Source organism: Ovis aries, chromosome 2 (assembly GCF_016772045.2).
Source record: "Ovis aries strain OAR_USU_Benz2616 breed Rambouillet chromosome 2, ARS-UI_Ramb_v3.0, whole genome shotgun sequence".
Taxonomy (NCBI): Eukaryota; Metazoa; Chordata; class Mammalia; order Artiodactyla; family Bovidae; genus Ovis; species Ovis aries.
The window spans coordinates 95,215,539-95,236,875 of NC_056055.1; the positions used below are offsets into that span (position 1 = coordinate 95,215,539).

The following is a 21,337-nucleotide window of genomic DNA, read 5'->3' on the forward strand; positions in this document are numbered from 1 at the left end:
TATGAAACACTCCCTGTTCTACAGGAGGAAACTATGACTCAGAGAGGTTAAAGGAAATGAGCCCAACGATCTACAAACTAGTGAGCGAGTGGCGGACTCAGAGTTGAATCTCAGTGTGTAAGACACAAAAGGTTCTTTCCTCTAACGTACTTCCCTTCTTGGAACTCATTAGTCATGATATCAGCTGCCAAACAAGAGCATTAATTTTGTTTTGATAGCCTGCCTTGAGTGAGTAACACATTTCAAGCTCTGGGTTATGATTTTCAAACGCTATCAAGAAATAGGGAGGAAAAGGGTGAAGTGAAAGCCAAATGAGGCCAGTAAAGCCACATGCTAGCGTATATCTGGCTCTTTCTAAGGGCTCAGTGCTGCCTAAATACTACAAGCTTGTATTAATGCTTATTCAAGCGTGGAGAATGACAGTCAACAGGGCCAGGCCTCAACAAGCGTCTTTCCCCATGTGCTGGTCTGTATTCTCATGCAGCCAATAAACTCCCACATCTAGGTCAATTCACTGCTGATTTTCAGTGATCTGCAATCTCAAATAAATCTTTACTTCTATAACATGCTTGGAGCTATTCTTTTCTCGAGAGCTTAATAGGTGTAAGAAGGTTGAGAGATGACCAACATTCTGTCTGCTCCATGATGTTTCAGTGGGTGAACTCGAAGGGGACCACACACTTTCATCCTTTAGCCCACCTGCCAATTACTGTTTGAGTTTTCCTGGTCTCTTCACACAACAGGAGCGGGGCCAGCTGGGCCTCTATCAAAAGCGAGGCACACTGGCAGAGACAAGAGAGTTTATATTCTGGTAAAGAAACAACAGCTCAATCAGTCATAGATTCCAAGCATCCTTAGTCACCACTCCCTAATGAAAAACCATCTTCAGAGACCAACGGTGTCCCTGAGCAGATATTTCAGTGATCCTGTAAAAAATCCCACTGGGGACATAAGCCAAAATTCAACCCTATGTTTTTGACAGTGTGCGGTCTTAATATTGAAATTCCTCAAACACTCTAAGCTTCAGATTCCTCAACTACAAAATGTTGCTTCTCCAGCTTTTCCCATAGAGCCTATTAAAACACATTCCTGGTGCCTGAGCTCAGAGATTCTGATTTACTAGGTATGGAAAAGAGCCAGAGGACTTGCATGTCTTGTAAGTTTCCAAGTCATGATAATGATCATGCTGTCCAAGGAGCATACTCTGAATAGTCCCAAACTGTCCCAGTAACTTCAATGTCACAATTCGAGTAAAGATCTGAAACGATGGGAGGATGCTTAGCAGAGCTGCTGACTCAGAGCGCCTCTCAATCAACATGTAGTCTTTGAAAAGAAGAACAAAAGTCCAAGCGTATTAGCAGGAAGAAAAGTTGGGGACATTCAATCATTTCTAATACGCCAGGTATAAGACTTAATTACATTCCAATCCCCCTTGTTATAACACATTCTCCATAGCAATTAAAATGGGGTCCCAGTCTCAAATTGTGAATCCACCGAAAGGCCTCCCAGTTCTCTTTAGTCACAGAATACAATTTTTTTGCTCACAATATTCATGTGTTCTTCTTAGGCTCAGCTGCATCACCATTGCATGGAAACCCCATTTAAAATCATCTTGACTAGTACTTAAAAAGTAAAACATAAATCTTCCCCCTTAGAGCACAGTTTTCAGGAAACAGACAAAGTGATATTTACTTTGCTGCAACCAGGAATCCCCTCTTACACCAACTGGCAATCCTCTGATCAGCTGGAGCCCTTCAGTTTGTCCTTGTCTGACTGAGCTCAGTCGTCAGCGAACTCTCCCCCGCTCCCGCCCCGCCTCGTCCTCCACCCTCCCTCCTTTCCCATCCGTTCACGTTGGTTCACTCTTCACAACATTATTTAATCTCTTAGTTGCAGCTTTTTAGGATTAGCTACAGCATCTATTAATAGTTTTACTTCTGTTTACAGTTCCAAGGGGAGAAAAATGGCTCATTCCTTTGCTCCAGTCTTGAAGATAGGTCTTCTGGCTGCAGGAGGAAGATGCGCAGGCCCCGTGAATAACCTATTTCCACAATCATCTCACTGTAAAGATGTTAATGTGCCTCTATGCAGAATGGATCCATTTAATAAGCAGAACAAGTTGGATATAAACTCTTTAATTGCTTTCAGCACACCGATTATCTTTCTATGTCACCTATTGTATAATGCAAAAATGTTAACAAAAGCACTTACTGGAGACATTATTGAGAATTAAAAAACAAAGAGCCATCAGTTGTCACTAAATATGCCTTTCATGTTCCCAAATGAAATGCATTCGCGCACTCAAGAAATAGAATAGGAACTTGCAGGCCTGCCATTGTCAGATGCAAACATCTTCATTAGATTTTGATCCAGCTGCTACAAGATCTATAAAAAAAGCTATCAAAGCTAGCAACTCATTATTGGTTATTTCAGGAAAACTTCTAAAAACCATCCCCAAACCTGCACTGATCTTTTCAGACAACCTCCCTGGTCGGACAGTTGGTTTGAAAAGAGCAGGCATTAAAAACTTCTGCCAAGCCTGCCCCTAGAAACGGTACCTCAAAGGATGCAGTGCCTGGGACTGTTAGACAGGCCAGGATCACAGAGCCAACCTGTGTTCCCAGACACTTGAGCTGAAAAATCTCTGCCTCTCAACCCCACCCCCAAACCTCCTGTTGTGACCTAACAGCATCTCCTTAAGAGTAAATAAGTGAAAGGAGCCAAACTTGGATCTTTATAGAGCAAAGCCAAAAGATTAATATGTTTGGTGTCTCATAGCATCCTTTCCCTGTTGCAATAAATCTTCCTCTGCATATTGGCAGTCAGCTCATTTCTAGTATGTCATTTTCCACAGACACTGGATTTTTTTTTCTGGCTGTTTTAAAAAAAAAGAATGAGAGTAGTCAAAGGAGCAAGCAGGGAAGAGCAGAAGGAAAAAAAAAAAAAACAGAAAAACAGAGGGAGAAAAGGGAAAGAAAAGGGGAAAGAGCAAGAGTCTGGATTCCAGGGAAGATGTATAGAGGAGGTTACAGGAAACAAACCAGAAATGTCAAAAGTACCTACAATTCTAACTGAATTCTGTTGAAACAGAAGACATACTACAAAAACCTGAATAGCATACATATGAATCACAGTCCCTAGCATCTTGACTTGGAGACCTCTTCAGTCAAGCTCAAGTCGCAGGAAGGTTTTGACAGATACCGAACAAGTGACAGAAAACTGTCAGGGACGTCACTGTCTTTCACACAGGGCCCTCTCCCTGCAAGGTCTATACATCTCCTATTTATGACAATGAGAAGTGCAAATCATGACCACTATCATTCAACCTCAGTCAACAACAAGGATATAACACATGGACCACTAAATCTGCTTTAAAGAGTTTTTGCTCTGTCTTTAACTCATGCACTATATTACCTACTTTACAGTCAAAAGTAAATTGAATGCTCAAAATATTAAAGTAACATCACATTCATTATTTGAATTAGGTACTAGTGCTTACTGGGGGGAATCAGTTCATTATATTTATATTGTTATTAAAACTATTACCCAAATCTAAATGTTCTTGAGACCCACAACATATTTTCCTTCATAGAACACCTCTGCATATGTACTAAGTTGCTGCAGTTGTGTCTAACTCTTTGCTACCCCATTGACTATAGCCTTCCAGGCTCGTGTGTTCATGGGATTATCCAGGCAAGCATATTGGAAGGGGTTGCCATGATCTCCTCCAGGGGATCTTCCTGACCCAGGGATCAAACCCACATCTCTCATGTCTCCTGCCTTGGCAGGCAGGTTCTTACCACTAGCACCACCTGGGAAGCCATAGAACACCCCTTATTTCCTTCAAATCAGGACTTTTTCAGTGTTCACTTCTGCAGCACACATACTAAAATCAGAACATTATAGAGAAGACGGGCATGGCCCCAGTGGAAGGATGACATGAAAATCGTGACACGCTCCCTATTTTTCAAACCTAAAACATAATAAAGTTTATTAATTAAAAAAAAAAATTTAAGAGTGACCTTTTCTGCAGAGCTGTAGCTATCAGCTTCCCTCCTGCCAACAGTCTTAGTCAACAGAGTGACATGGATAAGAGAAACAGAAGTTGAAGCCCACGCTTCCTCCAACCAGAGTGGGAACCTACTGTAGCCGCATAATCTGTCTAGAACGTGAATCTGTTCACAAGGCTCCTCTGCGTAACACCATTCAGCAATTTCCTACTGCCCTTCAGATAAAATCACATTCCTGCTGTGTGCCTACAGGCAAGTTATTAAACCTCTCTCTGGCTCAATTTCCTCTTTTATAAAATGGTGATAATAATCGTGAGGAAAATGTGAGTGAAGCACTTAGCACAAAGCTAATCAACATTCAATATTATTATTATTGATGGTATCTCACCAGCCCTGTTTCTTCTCTGTTCTCCTGGACTCTATCTTGCAGCCACACTCAGCAAGGAGTTCCTCACATTCCCCATGATCTTTCTTGTCTTTATGTTTTGGCTTGTGATTTTTTTTTTCTGTTTTTAACACTCTCTTCCTCCTCCTGGCCTTTGGTCAGTTTCTCTCCTAGTAATACATAAACTGTCAGCTCAAATGCATGTTATCAAGGTTTGCTTCCCCCAATTGCAATTCCTCTACTGTAAAATGCATCATACATTACTATAATATCTTCTTAACTGAAATGTCCATAAAGGATCCAAGATTAGATGTGCCTTGCTCATCACTGTACTTCTCTGTAGCAAGCTCAGGTACTCACGGTAGAGTGGATTATAACACAACTGAGAAAGAAATCTTAGCAGATTACAAGGACAAAAGATTAGTCTGTGTGTGTGTGTCTGTGTGTGTGTGTGTGTGTGTGTGTGTGTGTGTGTGTGAGTGTGTGGTGAAGGAAAGTGCAATGTTTATGGTAAGGTGCCAAACAAGGAGTCTGGCACAGCTAGTGCTCAAAAAACCCAGACTCCCAGATGGGTTTCAGCAAAGCCTTTTTCTTTAAGACTAGTCCTTGATCACACAGGGCTTCCCTACGGCTCAGCTGATAAAGAATCCACCTGCAATGCAGGAGACCTGGATTTGATCCCTGGTTTGGGAAGATCCCCTGGAGAAGGGAAAGGCTACCCACTCCAGTATTCTGGCCTAGAGAATTCCATGGACTGCATAGTCCATGGGATCGCAAACAGTCAGACACAACTGAGTGACTTTCACACTTGATTCTACTACAATAATCATAGGATGTCTCCACGGTATTTTTATGCCAAGTCTCAGGCTGATGGTTGCCCCAGGTCCTAAAACATTGCTTATCTTATGGTAGAAAGAAAGGAAACTTGGTAACTTTTCATTGCCTCTTGTAAAACTTCCATTCAGAAGTGGGACATATAATTTCTCTTCACATTTTATTGGCTCAGGCAAGTTACATGGCAAAACCTGATGTCAATTTGATCGGAAATCCCTATGCAGAAGGGTTGCTACAGACAGGGAAACTACAATATTTAGTGACCTGTAGTAGATACAACAGTGTGTTGAAAAGCAGAGACATCACTCTGCCGACAAAGGTCCATATATTCAAGGTTATGGTCTTCCCAGGGGACACATACAGCTCTGAGAACTGGACCGTAAAGAAGGCAGAGCACCAAAGAATTGATGCCTTCAAACTGTGGTGCTGGAGAAGACTCCTGAGAGTCCCTTGGACAGTGAGGAGATCAAATCCGCCAGTCTCAAAGGAAAGCAATCCTGAATACTCATTGGAAGGACTGATGCTGAAGCTGAAGCTCCAGCATTCTGGTCACCTGATTGAACAGCTGACTCATTGGAAAAAGCTCTGATGCTGGAGAACAGTGAGGGCACAAGGAGAAGAGGGTGACAGATGATGAGATGGTTGGAAGGCATCACCAATGCAACGGACATGAACGTGGGCACTCGGAGATGGTGAGGGACAGGGAGGCCTGGCATGCCACAATCCGTAAGGTGCAAAAAGTTGGGCACGACTGGGCAACTGAACACCACCACCTACCACAATAGATACAACAGATTGAAATGAGTGTGAACTTAATAAAATATTTTTTGCTGCAAGTTAACAAACATAAACCCCACAGTGATTAACATCTGGCCAGAAAGTTCGCTGTTATTCAAAGAGATATCCATTTTGGAATTTTAAATAATTTTATTGGAATAGAGTTGATTTACAATGTTGTGTTAGTTTCAGGGACACAATAAAGTGATTCAGTTATATATATATACATATATTCTTTTTCAGATCCTTTTCCCATATAGGTTATCACAGAATATTGAGTATATTTTAGAAATTTTTGACTTTTTTTCACAAAGTCATGTTTTCTGTCATAGGCATTAGTTGTATGTCTGTGTGGTTACAGTTTCACAAACCACACCAGTATGTACACCACCTGTCAGTAAAGAATAACAATTACGCTCAACAGCAGCAAAATCTCTATTAGTTTGCTTACTTGCGCCATGCAATATGAATGTGGACATGTGAGGTTATAGCCAGTCTCAAAGAAATATATAAATTTTCTTGTATAGCAAAAAGGGAACCTTCAAAAGCAGTTTCTTTGATCTCTCAGAAGAGACCCAGAAAAACCAAGTGACTTACCAAGTGCAAAGAGCTAAACAGTAGCAGAGTTGGACTAAAATGTGAATCATTTTTTGTGAATCACCAATTTTAAAGCAAGTGCTCTCTTTCAGTTATAGTACAGCCTTTCCATAAGGAATGTCACCAAATGTGAATGACTAAAAGAGATCACCATTAAGAGATGAGGAAACTGAGACCCATGGAGGTGAAATGACTTTCTCAAAGTTATCCACAGGATAGTTCTGTTTTGCTTAACTGCAAGAAATCTTAAGGAAACATCAGTTCTTTCACCATCTAGGACAGTACCTGCTCTTCACTGAAGGCTCAGAGAAATATATGTTGAATTGAATTGATCTGAAAGTGAACTGAATTGCGTTGAAAGGACACAGAATTTAGAGATGCATTTTTTTGTTCCCCATTACACAGCCTTTGTCTCCACGTCCTCTGGAATTTTAGACTTGTCAATCCATCAAGTTATACACCAGCAGCTACGACTTTGTTAGTTTCTCCTCCATAATATCCTTCCTTGTTCACAGCTTCTTCTACGCTTATAACTGCCATCCTCCTTTGAACAGAAACAAATTAATATCTAGAAATCTTGTCATCTCACAACATTTATAGAACAACATAGGATCTAGAAAGCAAAATCACCAATGATAAGGGCCTCTGAAAGACCATTAGACAAAGAACTTAATTCCCTCTGAGCTAAGAGGTCAGCTAAAAAAGTGACATAACCCAGATGTTCCTAAGCCACAGGAACAAATGCTATTAAGTTCCTGTCTCCTGACAACCGAGTGATATGTACAAGGGATCAGAATTAAATTTGGAGAGAAAATACAGATTCCAGCTTGGCTCCAGGGATGAAGGATATTAGATAAGAAGGAAACAATAGTGCTGTCAAGTCTAATTGTTTAAAACATAAAACTCTTTCCATATGTCTTGAGATGAATAGAGTTGCACAGTGTTGGGATGCTCTGAGAAGCCATACAAAGAAAGTGTATACCATTTGGGTTGAAAATCTTGACTCTGCTTTCTTTTTCTTTTTATGACCCACCGGAGCACATAGGCATTTGAAAATAACTAGTGAAAAAGCATATTATGAAGCCTTTATACTATATCATGGATTTGACTAAGTATGAGAAATGGATGGACTTTGTGGTCAGAGATCATTTGGTTCCAATCCTGAAAATACTCTTCTCTTGTTGTTTGATGTACTTTCTCACCTGTAAATAGAGATTACATTCTTATGGCATAAGGATGTGCTAAGGACTAAACAAGGCAATAGATATAAAGTGATTACCACTTAGTAGGCAGGGCTTCCCTGGTGGCTCAGACAGTAAAAAAATCGACCCTAACACTGGGAAAGGCTGACGGCAAAAGGAGAAGAGGGCGGCAAGGATGAGACAGTTAGATAGCATCACTGACTCAATGGACTTGAATCTGAGCAAACTCCGGGAGATAGTGAAGGAGAGGAAAGCCTGGCATGCTGCAGTCCATGGGGTCGCAAAAAGTCAGACACGACTTAGTGACTGAACAACAGCAGCACTGAATGGGCATTCATTGCAGTGCACCTCCTTAATGTTTTCCTTTAAACACGTGCAGATGTAGTCATCCACCGGGAAGCTCCAGAGAAGTCTGTGACGAGATGAGATACACTTGTCACTCATTAACAATTATGAGTGGGGTGCCTTTCATCCCTTCAATTAATTAATATAGATTTACTTAGAACTACTAATAGTCAAAACTCTATAGTAGGTATTATAAATGTTACAAAGTCTTATTACACAGAACTACAAAACTAAGGCATTTATTGAAACCTGTATGCATCAGTTATGACATTAAGTAATCAAGATTATTTGGGCTTTTAAGTGTTTTTCTCTATGGGATGTATGTGTTCAGTATAAAAAATTAATAACAAAATACTCAGACTCAAGCTAGAATAAGTAGGTTTTGTTTCATACTAGATGGTTTGGAAATTATTTGTTTCCAACTAATTTTATGGTATGGGTATATCTATATCTTCAGATCCACTTCTTGTTATCATGGCAGAAAGAGCACTGGGCTGGGTTTAAGCCCTGCCTTCCCATATCCTAATGGGTATAAGAATTGCCATTGTGCTTCTTTATGGCATCTCGATTTCCTTTTGTAAAATCAAATTTCATAATGATTTCTAAAATCATTGCTATATATAAAAGTTTCATAGAGATAGATACTACCATATAAAATGCCATTTCACATAATACACCAAGGCATCAATGAATGGAAGGTTCTCAGAAGGTTTTCAAACTGCTGTTTTCTTCAGTATCTCCTGGAGCAAATCCAGAGATGGATTTGAGGGGATTTGAGGGTAATACCAGACCTCTTCTCCTTTGGCCTCTTGGGGCTACCATACAGCACCGGAATGAGCATAGGCCAGATGGACCCACAGTTGTAGGAGGTTTAATTGACCATATGATGCCATACCTATGGCCCCAATTAAAACCCTTGAGCCCCATCTCAGGAGTAACAAGGACAGGAAAAATAAACACTTTAGTAAGATTTTATGAAGAGGCATTGCCCAATGTTACAGTATTTTTGATTGTCATCTCCCAATTCCCCCTTAACTCATCACTAAAATAACCTAAATTCCATTGAAAACAACTCAAACCATTGCTAATACCAGTACCAGGAGAGGGAGGTTAGGGAAATTTGCATCATCGGGGGTCTTATCTTCTTTATGACTTTCTTTCTACCACTGCAAAAGCATTACATAAGCCCTACATATTTTACATTTCTAAATATTTCCAAATTCCTGGCATGTGTATTTTAATGTCTTATGTATTATTTTTTAAGGACCAGTATCCAAATACATCAAAAATCTTTTTTCACATAACTCTTATAACAAAACTTGGAAATATATATATATTATATTCTTGTGCCATAACCACTGCTGTCTAGTGCATAAATTTGCCTCTGATAGAATGAAAGATACAGAATATAAAGAAAGAAAGATACTTTCCATCACAAAAATTTTAACTTGGAGAAGAAAAAGGGCAATTACATAAACAAGTCAATTCAGCCTCAGGGAATGTGTAACTTGCAGAGCTTTCTGGTTGAAACCCAGATGAAAAGGGAGAAAAAAGATATATAAAATCTTTCTGCATAATTCATCCCAATTCTGTATGAATATTAAGCCTCTCTGTGATTAATATTAGGTTCTTGTTTTATTAACCATCATTGACCTCTTTAAAAAATGATCCACCCAGCACCCACTGACACAGACTATCTGAACTGTGGGGATAGCTTCACGTGTATTTAAAAATAGAATTTAAAAGCTACACACGTGATTCTGATACAGGCTGTATTCGTGTATATCACCGGTTCCCTGGTCCTCTCAGGAGAAACACTATTTTCAGATGGTTTTTCTTCAGCTCCTTTAGTGATATGTCGCACATTTGTAATGCAGTTAGATTCTTTTGTTGTAGATTCTTTCCATTTGAGGATCCTCTGACCTCCTAAATGACTGTCTCAGATTTAAGAAATGCATACATTAAGGCTCATTCTCTGGACTGGAGAGTTTGATGGGCTTTTGAAAAATGGGCGAGGTCTTGTGTCCATCATTACAGCGTCATGCAGCCTAGTTTCGGCTGGACTTAGAATATTGTGACCTCGCAGCCGTCTATGGGGTTGCAAAGAGTCGGACACGACTGAAGTGACTTAGCAACAGCAGCAGCAGCGCATGATGTAATTTCTTTGGCGAATGCATTGTCCTCCTCCTGCCTGCTTTGCTCAATCTAATTACCATTAGTCCTAGAGCAAATACCAAGTATTAACTCTGAAGTTGACTGTAACCAAACACTTGTATGGGCCTTTCTCTGGGCATGTAACTCTCCAACTTGTCCTTTAGTGTGCGGTGTAATGGGATGCTGCTCTCCAGGAAAAACATCAAATGAAGCACCTGAGCTTGAGATTTAAGGAAGAACTGAAACTCAGTTCACAATCATGGTGCCTAGTAAATAGCAAACAGAACAAAAATGTTAAAAAGATAGCAGCTAGGGCTCCATTTGAAAGTTTTTTTCCTTCAGTTTAATATATATTTCTATGCTATTGTTGCTTATTCCTGAGGAAATTCACAGATAAAAGATTTTTAAATATGTTCAAGAGAAATTTAGGTTTATAAACTTGTAACCAATACACTTGCTTTGATGATGAAAAGTATCATCAAACCTTCTGACGGTGTGTTTTCCCCAAATATGGGTCACAAATGGTAAATTAGCTGGCCTTAATATTAGATTTCCCAGATGTATTATATCAGCAGAATTAGAGAGATTATGAAGGTCCCTCATTTTCCTTTTAAGTACAGATACCTAACACACTAGTCAAGGAACTCATCACCTTGCACTGGGGAGAGAGAATAGGCAGAAATCAATATGAATACTTAGAGGTAACAACTTTGGGGAGAAAAACTGAGTCTCACAGCAAAGTCCTGAATCCAAACAGAGAAGAATGTATATCTCTGAGGAAAATACTTTATCCATCACTCAGGAATCACTAGTATATGAGGTTTTGAAAATGCTGAGTTTCTTTTCTTTGAGTTAGGAAAAACGTCTATTTTATTAAACCATGATCTCCCGGAAGTAAATTTTTCTAAATCTACATTGTCCTATGAAGGTTAATCTCTCCCACTCAACCATGTACCTTGCAAAGTTAAGCCCAGGACAGAGCATTCTTTGAAGAGAAGATAAAGGCTGGAAATATCAAGAGAGATTATTCAACTGAGAAGAGAAAATCAGTAAATCTTTTATAACGTGAATTCTGCTTTGACAAATTCTTAAAAGAGTCATTTGTACCCCTTCATTTAGACTCTCCACTGATTAATGGAAATGAATACATACTTCTCTCCCCTCCCACCGGCGCTGCTCTAGAGGCACCGAGGAGAGCTAACAGAGGACAGTGGGGCCTTCTAGTTCTTTGTCCACAATAACTGAGCATCTTGGGTTGGAAGAAAAGGGAATGTTGATCTCCTGGGCTTGTTTAGCTTTGCTTTTTTAATTGCTAAATGCCAGCCTGGGAATTCTGCCTAAAATGGTAATAAGTTGCATTTATACTACACCTTTCATCCAGAAAGCACATGCTTCCCTCGCTTCTGAAACTCAGCCATCCTGGAGCTGAAAAGCAGTAACTGTTTTAATGTTGAACATTTATTCAGTGCCATGATTATACAAGGTGGAAGAAATTGTTTGATACAGAACCAAAATATTGCTGTGACAAAGATTGTGGGCTACGGGTTTTGAAAATATACTAGATGCAGTCTATCTTGCACTTCCCTCTCAAACTGAATATTTATAGACCCATTCTGAATCTTGAGAGTCTGAAGATGGCCACCTTTGTGCTCCCCAGGTTGGGTTCAACATAAGTTGCAAAAAAGTCAGGAAGGATGAACTGATATTGAGTCATTTCTTTTAAGAAAATCTGATATTTAGAATGGACACCAAGAAAAATGATGGTGAGAAAGAGTTCTGTCATTTTCTCTCTCCTAAAGGCATCTCTATCTCTGAAAAGAGCAGGTGAGGGAAAACAGGATGGTATAGACTCAGCCAGGAACTCCTGAATGTGTACATCATAGCTGACTCCTCTTCTGCTGGCCCAAGAGACAGACATCTGACACTGGACTAAAAACTTCCCAGCTCAATTTCTGAGTCTTGCTCATTGCTATTATGCCATGGACCCACAGTACCTAGAGATAACAGACCCTCAATAAATGCTTGTTAAATAAGCGAAAAATTGGTTTTCTTGCTCTGCAAACATGCGGACCAAGGCTTGTGAATTTTTAGCTAATGTTTGAGTAGTAATCTGCTTTTATTTGAATATCAAGAGAAGAAAAGAAAAGAATGGTGATGATGATGCGGGTAATAAGAATGTCTGAAGGACTGATTTGAGAGACATTGAAAATAATGTTCATGTACCCTCCAAATACCAGATCTCTCAGTTGATTGCAGTCAGTAATCAAGTTTTATTACAGCCCCCCACAGGAAAAGAACTGAAGACTTACGAGTCATTTACATCTGCACCTACAATGAGGTTATACTGTCCGTTCTGGAGAACAGGTTTTGAAAATGGAGCAGAAAAAGGGAAATGGGATACCAAATACCATTCAGTCCAGGGGCTTGGATAAAGGAGTGAAATTTCCAAACCCCCTCATTCTTTCTAGGTCTCAGCTTCCTCATCTGTAAAATGAGAGGCATGGTTCAAACTGATCTTGGTGATCTCAACAAGAGCCAGTAGATCAGCCGCTTTATCGTCTATGGCCCTAGAATCCAAATGGGGAATCTAGATTAACATTATTCACCTCTCTTTTCTCTTTTGCTTTGGCATCACACAGGCACACACACCTCAGTAAATGAACATCTACACATTCTCTTGCTTGAGAGCTTTGGAAAACTCTGTCTGATCTAGAGAGACGACTGTGTGTGTTAGTCGCTCAGTTGTGTCTGACTCCTTGCAACCCCATGGACTGTAGCCCGAAAAGCTCCTCTGGCCATGGAATTCTCCAGGCAAGAATACTGGAGTGTGTTGTCAGGCCCTTCTCCAGGGGATCTTCCCAACCCAGGGATTGAATAACTAGTCTAGACTAAATGTCCTGAAATAAAGGCCAGCATGTTCAGCTTTCCATTTTTATACTTTATGTAAGTGAGTCTTAGAGAGGTTATGGGACTAGCCAAAGCTGTCCAGCCAGCATGAGAAAAAATCTTACTTAAACTCAGGATCCTTAAACCTCTGGGATCCTGGCTAAAGTTTCCCATGCAACTTCTCTGTGTATCTTTACAGCTGAGTAAGTTTTAAAACCATTTATGGAGTTGAGTAAAGCCTTTCTTTTTTTCCTTCAGTAAAATGTCCCAATTTTAGTGGGGACACCAAAAGTACTACAGGGAAGATTTTTTTTTTTAATTTTACTTTAATTTTTTATTTTACTTAATTTTTTTTATTTTCTTTTATTTTACAGAGAAATCCCTTCTGAAACTCATTAAAAACTGTCTACACTACCAGGACCAGAATCATTATGGATGTAAGGCATTCAAAGCCTGGAATTGTACTGTTACCCCATAAAATACATAATTTGAGCCAATCCTGACAAATATTGGTATCACTTTATTCAAGCATAGCTTTCAACTTCCAGAGAGTTAATAAATTGGATTCTAACAGTCTTCAGAGAATATGCAATAAGATAAAAATATCTTCCAAAAATTTACAGTATATCTTAGGATGAGTTGAAACATCAGCTACCATAGCAAATGCATTTACGGGATTTTTAGAGTAGCACATTTCATCATAAACGGCTCTGTGATTCAGTATGGCATTAATAATGGAAAGAACAACCTTTAAAATAAAGTAAATGCATTTGCAACAGTTACCGAGGTGATATCTGTCTCCAAAAACCCAGTTACCAACTTGCAAGTTGATATGATATATTCCTTAGCCTCTCCTGTCAGGAAAGATTTATCTTTTGTGTTAAACTTCAGGCTGAAAAATTAAAATAAAACTTGATGTCTCCATGGCAAACTGCCTTCCTCCATTTCCTTTGCCTTTTTAATTTCTATTATTACCAATTTTAAGAATTGTTTCTTTGACCCCATGCAATATTTCAAAAGGTGGTTTAGATGCCAGATGACTGCCAAAACAAAGCTGTAAATAAGCTATGCCTCTGCACGTAAACATTTACATTTCAAGGCATTAATCAAAAAGGACATAAATCACGAATGCATTTTGCCTTCATACAAATGAAAGTTACAACCACGTGTCCAATGTATTTTAGTTTTATTACTTTTCTTTACAGCTACTGTCTCAAACTGTTTCAGAGGCCATGAGTTCCTCTGAATTTTCTTGCTTAGTACCCAGTAAGTCTCTCTTTCTTCCTCCATGCTCCCAAGGCACTATTCCATGAATATGTATTGAGTAAACTGAAATGCTCAAAGATGGAAAAGAGAATCTCCTTTTTCATTTTCTCTTTCCCTTTATCCTCCCTTTTTTTTTTTCATGTTTCCCCTCTTTTCTGGCCTCCCTCTCCTTCCTCCCCTCTCTACTCTCCTCTCTTCCACCTCCCTCTATGTCTCATCTTCTGGCTTCTTATTCCATGAACACCTTCTTTCTCTCCTTCTCAACATACCTGAGTGAGCAGTCAGGAAGGTCAGAAGGCGTGGAGCATCTATGACCCTCTCATCCAAAACTAGGTTAACAACATATAAAGGATCTCACAGTGATTCTAACAGAGCTCCCAGAAGGGAAAAAAATATTTTTCCTTATTAATGTAGTTACCAACCAATAAATTCTGACTGCATCAAGATGAATCCCACACTGGCCAACAAAACTATACAGAAAACATAGTTGAATAGACTTGACCCTGCTTGCTTTCCACGCACCACTCATTAGCAGGAAAAGGTGAACACCAGAAGGGTCCTTTGGGCACTGTGCTGAAATAATTTTATAAATGTCACCATCATGTTTTTAATACATCACCAAGAAAAGGCACTTAGAAGGTAACATTTCCCAGGGCTCATCAGAATGAAGACAGAAGCCTAAAATTCCAGAAGACTACTAAAAAGACAGACTTCATAAATGCCATGCTATACTTTAGAAGAAGATAAAAAGCTATTTTTTCTAAAGGCTAATACAGAAAATTTTAAAAGAAACTGATAAACCAATAAAACTATATCCCATTTCCATCCTACTGCTAATAATATTCAAATTATAAAACTAAAGTCTATCCTTTTCAGGCTCTTTCCTTAGATGCAACAATATGCTTCACCTGTCTGTCAAGCAGATGAGAAAAGAAATGTCTAACAGCCCTCCAGGTCAGCTCAGTATCTAAGAATTCAACATACCAGAAGTGTCAGATGTCTATTTTTTGTTTGTTTGTTGGCTCATTTTTCTTCCCCAAGACATGCTGCATAGGGTGGGAGGGAGGGGATGAGAGAAGTGAATTTTCCACAAGAACTTCTCTCATGAATAGGATGTTAAAAACATCTGAACAGGGAAAAGCAAAGCAGTGTTTTGATGTGGAATCTTGCAGCAGCTTGCACCAAATACATGCAGCAAATAAAAGATTCAGTGGTTTTTCTCCTATTCAACCCACTCTTTTCGAACAAAAAATATATATATTAAAAAATCATTATCATCATCAGCACCAATACTTATGAAGTCCCCTATGATGAAAACTCCCCTCTCATTCATTCTAAATTCTAATCATGACATACAGGTGCTCTGAGACCTGACTTCATCTGCCTCACCCACGTACCCCTTGTTCCACCACCAGCAACTTCCCAAACAGCATGGAATTTCCACAGTCAGTGCCCTTTATTGAAAAAGCCTGTCTTCACTTCCCCATTTGCCTGAAACCTACACAACCATCTACATTTGATCACACCTAACTTCTTTTGAAGACTCTTTCCTGATTTTAAAATCTAAGTTACTATAACTATTCTGATTATTAAGGTCACATTTTGCCCCTAACTAAGCACTTGCTAGAGCCTCTGGTGACTCACCTGGTAAAGAATCTGCCTGTAATGTGGGAGATCTGGGTTCAATCCCTAAATCAGGGAGATCCCCTGGAGAAGGAAATGGTGACCCACTCCAGTATTCTTGCCTGGGAAAATTCTATTGACAGAGAAGCCTGGTGGGTTACAGTCCACTGGGTCGCAAAGAGTCAGGCACAACTGAGCAACTAACATTTTCACAAGAACTTCAGTTCAGTTCAGTTCAGTCACTCAGTCATGTCTGACTCTTTGCAACCCCATGAATCACAGCATGCCAGCCCTCCCTGTCCATCACCAACTTCCGGAGTTCACTCAAACTTACATCCATGGAGTTGGTGATGCCATCCAGCCGTCTCATCCTCTGTTGTCCCCTTCTCCTCCTGCCCCCGATCCCTCCCAGCATCAGGGTCTTTTTCAATGAGTCAACTCTTCGCATGAGGTGGCCAAAGTACTGGAGTTTCAGCTTCAGCATCAGTCCTTCCAAAGAACACCCAGGATTGATCTCCTTTAGGATGGACTGGTTGGATCTCCTTGCAGTCCAAGGGACTCTCAAGAGTCTTCTCCAACACCACAGTTCAAAAGCATCAATTCTTCGGCACTCAGCTTTCTTCACAGTCCAACTCTCACATCCATACGTGACCACAGGAAAAACCATAGCCTTGACTAGACAGACCTTTGTTGGCAAAGTAATATCTCTGCTTTCCAATATGCTATCTAGATTGGTTATAACTTTCCTTCCAAGGAGTAAGTGTCTTTTAATTTCATGGCTGCAATCACCATCTGCAGCAATTTTGGAGCCCCCCAAAATTAAATCTGACACTGTTTCCACTGTTTCCCCATCTATTTCCCATACAGTGATGTGACTAGATGCTATGATCTTAGTTTTCTGAATGTTGAGCTTTAAGCCAACTTTTTCACTCTCCTCTTTCACTTTCACTAAGAGGCTTTTTTTAGTTCCTCTTCACTTTCTGCCATGAGCGGTGTCATCAGCATATCTGAGGTTGTTGATATTTCTCCCAGCAGTCTTGATTCCAGCTTGTGCTTCTTCAAGCCCAGCATTTCTCATGATGTACTCTGCATATAAGTCAAATAAGCAGGGTGTCTATATACAGCCTTGACGTACTCCTTTTTCTATTTGGGACCAGTCTGTTCCATGTCCAGTTCTAACTGTTGCTTCCTGACCTGCATATAGGTTTCTCGAGGCAGGTCAGGTTGTCTGGTATTCCCATCTCAGGAGTGGTGGCTGAGCGGGCACAGGAGGGCCGAAGGAGCTACTCCACGTTCAAAGTCAGGAGGGGTGGCCATAAGGAGATACCCCTTGTCCAAGGTAAGGAGCAGTGGCTGTGCTTTGTTAGAGAAGCTGTGAAGAGATATCCCAAGTCCAAGGTAAGAGAAACCCAAGTAAGACGGTAAGTGTTGGGAGAGGGCATCAGAGGGAAGACACACTGAAACTATAATCACAGAAAACTACCCAGTCTGATCACACAGACCACAGACTTGTCTAACTCAATGAAACTAAGCCATGCTGTGTAGGGCCACCCAAGATGGACAGGTCATGGAGGAGAGGTCTGACAGAATGTGGTCCACTGGAGAAGGGAATGGCAAACCACTTCAGTAATCTTGCCTTGAGAACCCCATAAACAGTATAAAAAGGCAAGATGATAGGATACTGAAAGGGGAATTTCCCGGGTCTGTAGGTGTCCAATATGCTACTGGAGATCAGAGGAGAAATAACTCCAGAAAGAATGAAGGGATGGAGCTAGAAGCAAAGTCTGATGTTATATTGCATAGGAACCTGGAATGTCAGGTCCATGAATCAAGGCAAATTGGAAGTGGTCAAACAAGAGATGGCAAGAGTGAATGTCGACATTCTAGGAATCAGCAAACTAAAACAGACTGGAATGGGTGAATTTAACTCAGATGACCATTATATCTACTACTGTGGGCAGGAATCCCTCAGAAGAAATGGAGTAGCCATGATGTTCAACAAAAAAGTCCGAAATGCAATACTTGGATGCAATCTCAAAAACGACAGAATAATCTCTGTTCGTTTCTAAGGCAAACCATTCAATACCACTGTAATCCAAACCTATGCCCCAACCATTAACACTGAAAAAGCTGAAATGGAACAGTTCTATGAAGACCTACAAGACCTTGTAGAACTAACACCCAAAAAAGTGTCCTTTTCATTATAGGGGACTGGAATGCAAAAGGAGGAAGTCAAGAAATACCTGGAGTCACAGGCAAATTTGGCCTTGGAGTACAGAATGAAGCAGGGCAAAGGCTAATAGAGTTTTGCCAAGAGAACGTGCTGGTCATAGCAAACACCCTCTTCCAACAGCACAAGAGAAGACTCTACACATGGACATCACTAGATGGTCAACACTGAAATCAGATTGATTATATTCTTTGCAGCCAAAGGTGGAGAAGTTTTATACAGTCAGCAAAAACAAGACCAGGAGCTGACTGTGGCTCAGATCATGAACTCCTTATTACCAAATTCAGACTTAAATTGAAGAAAGTGGAGAAAACCGCTAGACCATTCAGGTATGAGCTAAATCAAATCCCTTATGATTATACAGTGGAAGTAAGAAATAGATTGAAGGGACTAGATCTGATAGACAGAGTGCCTGATGAACTATGGACGGAGGTTCATGACATTGTACAGGAGGTAGGGATCAAGACTATCCCCATGGAAAAGAAATGCAAAAAGCAAAATGGCTGTCTAAGGAGGCCTTATAAACAGCTGTGAAAAGAAGAGAAGCGAAAGGCAAAGGAGAAAAAGAAAGATATAAGCATCTGAATGCAGAGTTCCAAAGAATAGCAAGGAGAGATAAAAAAGCCTTCCTCAGTGATCAATGCAAAGAAATAGAGGAAAACAACAGAATGGGAAAGACTAGGGACCTCCTCAAGAAAATTAGAAATACCAAGGGAACATTTCATGCAAAGATGGGCTCGATAAAGGACAGAAATGGCATGGACCTAACAGAAGCAGAAGATATTAAGAAGAGGTGGCAAGAATACACAGAAGAACTGTACAAAAAAGATCTTCACGACCCAGATAATCACAGTGGTGTGATCACTCATCTAGAGCCAGACATCCTGGAATGTGAGGTCAAGTGGGCCTTACAAAGCATCACTACGAACAAAGCTAGTGGAAGTGATGGAATTCCAGTGGAGCTATTTCAAATCCTGAAAGATGATGCTGTGAAAGTGCTGCACTCAATATGCCAGCAAATTTGGAAAACCCAGCAGTGGCCACAGGACTGGAAAAGGTCAGTTTTCATTCCAATCCCAAAGAAAGCCAATGCCAAAGAATGTTTAAACTACCGCACAATTGCACTCATCTCACACTCTAGTAAAGTAATGCTCAAAATTCTCCAAGTCAGGCTTCAGCAATACATGAACCACAAACTTCCAGATGTTCAAGCTGGTTTTAGAAAAGGCAGAGGAACCAGAGATCAAATTGCCAACATCTGCTGGATTATAGAAAAAGCAAGAGAGTTCCAGAAAAACATCTATTTCTGTTTTACTGACTATGCCAAAGCCTTTGACTGTGTGGATCACAATAAACTGTGGAAAATTCTGAAAGAAATGGGAAGATTCTCCTTTAAGGAGCTTCAAACACCTTGGGGTAGAAAATTCACCAAAGAAAACCACACAGGGCTGTACTTAATGGTACACTGCAGAGTGTAAGAAGAGTTCAGAGAAAAAAGAAACAGTAAGTTTTGGACCCAGGAGCAGACAGCATGTTCAGTAAGAGACATTTGATGGCCCATGGGTACCTACAAGGCATCAGGACTGTGGTTCCTTGAGGGTCACTTAAATTTGAAAGCCTTTTCCATAAATAAGATAAACTCCGCTACAGAAAAACAAGTGAATAGGTACATCTGAGTAAAAATTGAGTCTTTGACTACTTTATGCCTTCATGTGACATCTTTGGGGAAAATAACAGAAATAACAACAAGCAAACAGCCTTACAATGAAGTTTACTGTTAAAAGTGTTTCTAAAACTAAGAGAATTCACTGTGGAACTGGAAAATACCATGACGCTTTAGCGATCAATTAATTAGTCCTCAGCACCTCATCAATCCTAGTTATTCAAGATTTAACCAGGAGTAATGGGAATAAATTAGGAAGAAAAATTTAAGCTGAATATCAGGCAAATTTCCTTAATCATTAAATCAATTAGAGAATAGAACTGAAAATTGGATATTTAATGTGAAAGATGGAACCAGAACAGAGAAGATACATATCAAGAATAAACGAGAAATCATAATTTTAAAAGGTTCTCCATTATCACTAGCCCATCCTTCTGTGTTTGGAAAGAATGATGCTTTGGGTTCCTATTCAGATCACTGTATATTCTACATATTTTGAAAATTCAGAATATACACTTACTAAATTAAAGAAGTTACATTTCTCCAAGGCCAGCAGATGCTGCTTTAGAAATCTTACTAAATCCCAGAAAATGCGGACATTCTTTTTGAATATCTTTTGAAAAGACCAGAAAGCCAGAGATTACTCTTTGCATACTGTTCTGGAATATAATCTTGTAAAAATAGTCAAAAGACATCATGTAAGCTATCACTATATTCCAATTCTGGACTGTATACAGTGAAGTCCAACAGAACTTGGAAAGTGATAAAGAGCAGAAAATTTACTTCCAACAAAATAGGGGAAGAGACACCCTGACCAACCCTTCCAACTGAAAAATAATTAAAATACTGACTAAAATAAGCTATTAGGAATATGTTTCTAAAAATGCACTGATGAGTTAGTAAGTTATGCTCAGAGGTCAAAAAACTAGGCAAATTAGGAAATGAGGTGAAATAGAACTCTGAGCACATACGCTGCAAGTGAACCTGGCCTTCAGTTTTATACCATGAAAGGCAGAGAGATAATGGAATAATAATAGTAGACTGCACTTGACCTTAGTGTAAAGGCAAATCAGAAATAAACTTAGTTCAAGAGGATGCAAGAATAATTATCCATCTTAAATTTGATACTGATTGAAAGGGAGATTTCCCTCAGAGTTTATAAACATAAACTAATCATCATGAAGTTTTGTAGTTTCACTTTATATTACCTGAGTGACATTAAAAAAAAAAAAAAAAAAACAAGACCTCATTTTAAAGTGATTCTGGGCTAACCGTGTGCTCAGCCAACTGACAGAGTCAAATGTAAATTTTCTCTGAAAGAGCATGCCCCAAATATGTTCTCAAAGAATGCCTACTGATGAAGTT

General features: G+C 39.7%; 1 long non-coding RNA gene and 1 other non-coding gene across 2 annotated transcripts in view; one reads left to right on the forward strand and one right to left on the reverse strand.

Moving 5' to 3' along the window:
• The window catches only part of LOC121818661 (uncharacterized), a 346,398-nt gene that overhangs the window by 18,092 nt on the left and 306,969 nt on the right, over nucleotides 1-21,337 (reverse strand). The gene's annotated exons all lie outside the window — the stretch shown is intronic.
• LOC114113347 (U6 spliceosomal RNA) lies at nucleotides 3,863-3,968 on the forward strand. The gene has a single exon (XR_003588399.1). It is a non-coding gene; the product is annotated as a U6 spliceosomal RNA (small nuclear RNA).